Source organism: Castor canadensis, chromosome 9 (assembly GCF_047511655.1).
Source record: "Castor canadensis chromosome 9, mCasCan1.hap1v2, whole genome shotgun sequence".
Classification (NCBI taxonomy): domain Eukaryota; kingdom Metazoa; phylum Chordata; class Mammalia; order Rodentia; family Castoridae; genus Castor; species Castor canadensis.
The window spans coordinates 154,717,496-154,724,050 of record NC_133394.1 but is presented as its reverse complement, the minus strand read 5'-3'; positions in this window follow the sequence as shown (position 1 = coordinate 154,724,050).

Below are 6,555 nucleotides of genomic sequence, written 5' to 3'. Positions count from 1 at the left end.
TCACCTCGGAGGTGGGAAAAGAGGCTGTAACTGTAACCCGGCGTTTCCCAAACACAGGCGCTAACTGGTCATAAGGGAAAGAGGAGCAGCCGGGTCCAGACCGGGGTCAGTCACACCCGGCGGCCCCTCCGGGTAGGAGGCTGGGGTCATGTGGTCCAGGGGGCTCTTCCTGGTTCTTCCCTAAGGGCATCTCCAGCGCAGAGAACCACAGCCCACCCAGGCCCTCATGTCTCAAGTGCGACCCGGGCCACCCACATCACCCCTCCATTGCCACGAGAGCCCTCGAACACAAATCCGATTTTATCACCCCTTGTACAAAATCCCTGAGGGCCTCCCTTTGCAATAGAGAGGAAATGCAAACTTCTTGTCACTGAGAGCCTTGGTCTTTGACCACTACCATCTTCTATCTCCCTTCTTCCCACCTGTCAAAGGGCCTTTGCACATGCTCTGTTTACTGCCTCCTTTGCTCCTGTTCACTGTTATGACTGCTTGCTTCCTGCTACACAGTCAGCCCCCCGCAGGAAGGAGGTCTGCTCCTCACCCCTGTGTTGTTGAGGTGGATTATAGAGATGTGCAAAGGAATGAATGTACCCGCCCTGGGGGTGCGTCCTCCATCCTCAGAACTACCGGAGACATCTGTGTCCAGGCCCTGCTTCTGGAAGAGGGTCTGGTGTCACCCTATACACTTTTGCTCAGGGCTTGAAGACCCGAGTCACCAGGAAGGGACTGGCTACATCCTTTACCTGCCCACCTCTACGCAGGCCACAAACTGGACCTGGTACCTAGAGAAGGGTCTGCCTACTCTACTTAGCTGTCACCTCCTAGGAATACAGGAGGAACCCGCAACCTGTCCCTCCTCAGCAAGCACTGGGTTTGTCCCAAGAAACAACACAGCTCTGCCTTTCACTTAAGCAAACATCCCAACCCACCATCTCAAGGAGACCAGAATGTGTCTTTTCTCCCAGGAGGGGGCAGCCTCTCCCCTGTGGTCACCCAAGGCACTGCCCATTGGCCAGAATTCTAGAGAATTTAAGGATCTGTCTTTCCTCCTCCCTCTCCTCCTTCTCTTTTTTAATTTTGGTGGGACTGGGGTTTAAACTCAGGGCCTTGTGCTTGTTAGGCACGTCTCTGCCACTGGATCCACATTTACAGCCCAAGAATCTTACTAATACTAAAGATTAATAATCTACTTTGAGTGGATGTGTGTTTCTCTTTTAGTTACTTTGAGTACTCTGAAATGTTCAGATAATTGCAAAATTTACAAAAGAACAATGTGAAAGCTGAACTACGCTTTAAAATCTTATCCACTGTTAGAGGGAGGTCTCCAATGCAATGCCCACTTCCTGTCCTCATCCTCACCAGGAAGCAGGCACCAGCCTGTCCACTCTGGGCCAGCCCGGGGCTGCAGCCAGGAGGGAACTACAAGCCTAAGGAGAAGCTGGGGATGGTGGCCCCTCTAGTGAGGCTCAGTGGCAGGGGACATATGTGGAGCCCTGATGGGGGAAGGGGCGCCCCTGCAGAGACCTAAGAAAAGAACATTACAGAAAAGTGAGCAGAAAACTCAAACGCCAGACATGGTGTAGGAGACGAATGGCCATGGTTGGAGGCCCATGACAGCTGGGCTCACAGGTCAAGACTGTGTGAGGGACAACATGCCATTGGGGTGGGAGGGCAGGGACCCCACTAGGCCAGCTCCGTGAATGGGTGAATGGGTGGTCCAGAAAGTGTCCAACAGCAGTAGAAGGGGCTAGCATGGGTGGCAGGGAGGCAGGACCCAGAGCCTTGCACTGGGCTGAGGGGCAGTGGGGACAGGGGCCCCAGGCTCTCCATCTTCTGCAGCTGGAATCAAGCTGTGATTTGAGGGAGGTGGGATAAACAGGTGGGTTTATGAGGCGGGGAATCAATGGACTTTATGAAGTGGAAAGGGTATATGGATGGCTGCAAGCAACAAACTTCATGTAAGTCCCCAGGCCCAACACATGAGGCTTTTGATAAACAGGTAATCTCAGTCTATTTTATTTTGAAAGGTAGCTGGAGCAGAGCTTCATGGAATTGTGCAGGCACAGCTCAGAATAAAGTGGGCTCTGCAGAGGTCGTCCTGGGCTCCATGAACCACATACTTACCATGCAGGCCTTGTGGGTACTTTGACTTGACTCCTCTGCTGCTGTCCCTGCCTTGTTCCCACTGCTGCCTTCTCAAGCTGGTGGTACAGCCACCGAACTCTTATCTGCTCCCCAGTGTGATGAGTGGAGTCTTTACACTCAGGAAGAAGGCCCAGCTGTCTGAACACATAGCCCTGTGCCCAGCTCCTTTCTGCTCCCACACGTCCACCTATCTCCCCCACCTCCAGACCTTCGGCCTTATTATCTGTGGAAACTAACACCAATAGTCCCCAGGTCGGTGCACTTGTCCTGGCTGCTGAGTGGGGCTGCTGGCTGTCTCTCTGTGCCCGGTCCACCCTGTCCTGTGAGCAGCAGGTGCAGTTCAATGCCCATTTGCCCTGCTACAGGCAGCACCATCCTGGAAATGCTGGCAAGGGACCTGGTAGTGCTGGAGACCCAGGCACCGGGACAAGCAGCACTGGCCTCAGTTCCCATGCAGGGTCTTATTGCCCATCAGGTAGACAACCTAGTATTGAGGGAAACGAGACCACAAAGAACCCTTTTGTTTGTTTAGTTTTGTGGTTTTGATTTGTTGTTTTTGAGACAGCAGCCCAGGCTGGCCTTGACCCATTGGCTTCCTGCTTCAGCTTCCCAAGTTCTGGAATTACAGATGTGGGCCACCACACCCAGCCTGAAATATTTTTTAACATTTAAGATATTTTTTAAATTTTTTATGGTGCTGGGAATCAAACCTAGGGCCTTGTGAATGCTATGCAAGTGCTCTATCTCTGAACTATGTCTGCAGCCTATATTTAATTGGCAAATTAAAAATTGTGTATATTTATAATATATAATATGTGGTTTGAGAACATGTATACATTGTGGACTGGCTAATTCAAGCTAATAATGTATGCATTACTTCACATACATTAATTTTGGTGGTAAGAACACTTAAAATTCACCATTAGCAATTTTTGAAAATACAATATATTGTATTAACCATAGCCACCATTTTATGCAATAGGTTTCTTGAATTTATTCCTCCTTTCTAACTGAAACTTTGTTTCGTGTTTTGTTTTTTGAACCAGGATCTTGCCTTGTGACCAGGCTAACCTCAAACTCGTGATCCTCCTGCCTCAGCCTCCTGAGTGCTGGGATTCCAGGGGTGCACCACCACGCCCAGCTGAAACTTGGTATCCTTTGAGCAACATCTCTTCCCCACAGTCCCCACCCTAGTCCTGGTGAGCACCTTACTATTCTCTCCTAGTCAATAACTTCCTCTAGTTCCACGTGTAAGTGAGGTCGTGTACTAGTTGTCATTCTGTGCAGAATGATGTGCTTTGAATAGTCCCCCAAAGCTCATGCTGGAGCTTAGCACACACAGTGAGATGTTTAGACAGTGGAAACTTAATCCAGCTTTTGTGTTTGGAAGTGGGGCCTTTGGGAGGCTATTAGGATTAGATGAGGCCATCGGGGTGGAGCTGTGTGATTGAACTCTGCTGGCTTAATAAGAAGGGAAATAGACCAGAAGACAGACAGACAGACACACACACACACACACACACACACACATACAACTTCCCTTCTCTCTCCATATGGCATCCACTTCAAGATGCTGCTAACAAAAAGATCATTACCAGATGTGAGCCCTCGACCCTGGACCTGAGCCACGAGGCCTCCATGTAGTTACAAATGACAGGACCATCTCCTCCTCCTCCTCCTCCATCATCTCCTCCTCCTCCTCCATCATCTCCTCCTCCATCATCTCCTCCTCCTCCTCCTCCTCCTCCTCCTCCCCCCCTCCTCTTCCTCCTCCTCCTTCTCCTCCTCCCCCCTCCTCCTCCTCCATCTCCTCCTCCTCCTCCTCCTCCATCATCTCCTCCTCCTCCTCCTCCTCCTCCTCCTCCATCTCCTCCTCCTCCTCCTCCTCCATCATCTCCTCCTCCTCCTCCTCCTCCTCCTTCTCCTTCTCCTCCATCTCCTCCTCCTCCTCCACCATCTCCTCCTCCCCCTCCTCCTCCTCCTCCCCCTCCTCCTCCTCCTCCATCTCCTCCTCCTCCTCCTCCTCCTCCTCCTCCTCCTCCTCCTTTTTGCAGGTGCTCTAACACTTGAGTCATACTTCCAGCTATTTCCTTCTGTTTTAAGGCTGATAAATATTCCAGTGTGTATGTTTGCCACACTTTCTACTTAAAATATTTTTAATGCAAACACTGAAAACTGCCACACAGTTTATACGTCATCTGGGTTTTCAGCCGTAAGGTGGGGAGAGAAGTAACGTCTACCTCACGTGGTGATTGAACACTGTAAAGTGCTGCTGCCAAGCCCAGGACGCTGAGGAGCACTGCAGTACTAGGTCGGGCTTTGGACACAGACATCTGTAGGCTCTTTGTCCCACAAGGACACATCTAGTCAATAATAAAATGATACTGAGTGGCTTTGTCTATTTGAGCTACTGTGACAGAATACCATAGGCTGGGTAATTTATAATGAATAGGCATTTATTTCCTCACAGTGCTGGAGGCTGGAAAGTCTGTGATCCAGGTGCTGGTGTCAGAGGAGAGAGCATCCTCAGAGGGCAGAAGGTGTCATGTGGTGACGGGGACCAAATGCACCTTCTCACTTCATTGATCCATCTGTGAAGCAGAGCACCCAGGGCCTAATCACCTCACAGCGGTCCATCTAAACACTGTTACAATGACAACCAAACCATACTATAAGTTTCAGAGGGGACAGACATTCACACCGTAGTAGAGGGAACAGCAAGTGTTCTTAGAATTCAAGCAGAAGTAGATGATCACCTCTGTCAGGACGTATGGCTACCACACCCTAAGCCTCCATGGTAGAACTGGCCAATGTAAGATGGAAGTCACAACCTTTCAATGTGGAGTGGAGCGTGCAAAGAGGCAGGGCTGAGCTAGAAACAGAGGAGCTGCAGGACAACACCAGGTGCAGAACGTGAGAGCTGCCCGGGAGAGCTCTGTCTCAGGGTGGTGGGGTTTTTAAGTCCACGTGGAAGTGGAGACAAGGCTTCCTTGGTCCCCAGGAGGCAGGCTCTGGAACAGAGCACCCAGGGCTACACTCTGAGGAGATGCGAGAACAAGCTGATGAACGCCTAGAGGCCTGGGAGACACGACAAGGGTGACTGACTGTTCTGCTCAGGAAACAGGACTGCTGAGAATTTATGACCAGGGCTCAGGACCTCACTTGGCTTCAGGTCTCACAGATCAGACCCTACCTTCCCTGTATTAGTGGTAGACAGTCTCAGAAGACCATGATCAAGAAGGTCGTAGGTCCTTGGCATCCCAAACAAAGAATTGGTGGTAATAGGGTTTAAACTTAGGGCCTTGAGATTGCTAGGCAGGTGCTCTACCACTTGAACCACACCTCCAACCCTTTTTTGCTTTAGTTGTTCTTGAATAGGGTCTCATATTTTCTGCCCAGGCCAGCCTGTACCACAGTTCTAGGCATTCCTCTGCCTAGAAGGGATGACAGACACATGCCACCATGTACCGCTTTTTATTGGTTGAAATGGGGTCTTGCAAATGTTTTGCCCACACTGGCCTCAAACAGCCTGTTCTCCACCTCCATAGTAGCTAGAAATACAGGTGTGAGTCCCACATCCGGCCACATCTTGATTTTGAACACTCAGAAACTGTGAGATAATAAATGCCGGTTGTTTTCTGCAGTGAGCTTTGGTTAAATTTGCTGTGCATCAATAGATAACAAATACTAACTGCAAAAATTACAGTGTGGCAAGATCAAAGACCAAAACAGGGAAAGAAGGCACTAGTACTACAAAGTATTAGGAATAAAAGGAAAACCAGAGACAGATGACAGATGCGAATGACCTGAGGCAGAGATTATAGGTTGGAATGAGAACAGAGCATCCTTTGAGGATGCTACAGACAAAGTGAATCTACAGACCCCGGGGAGAGAGGAGAGAGACATCTCTCAGCCCCTGAAAAAGTGCTGGGAGTGTGGAAGAAGGTGCCCTACCCCCAAAATCCTCACTTTTCCTGCATCAGTCCTGGACTGCCAAATGAGATGATCTCTGGGGCTTGTGCTCAGTAGTGAGTCCACTTTGACCAAGCAAGGGCTTACAAAGCAGGGAGTAGTGATCACATCAGTGTTTCCCATGGAGACCCATGGAGGGTGTTAGTGTCAATGAGCAGCAGGGACCTGCTCCTCCTGAGGAGCCTTCAGGTCATGGGTGACATCAAGCCCCAATGGTCACCTTCAACGGACAGAAGGGATGCATAAGGCTCCCCCCATTCTCCATTTCCAAGTGGAGCCCTTGGGAAGAATCCTCTTTGCTACAAGGTCCCTAAAATCATTACCGCCTGCCCCCATCTCTGCCTGCATTCCCAGCCCTAGGTCTTGCTCAGATAATTTTCATTTTCCTTAGACATCTTTAACACATCTGCATCACCTTCCCTGTCACCAGAGGACAGG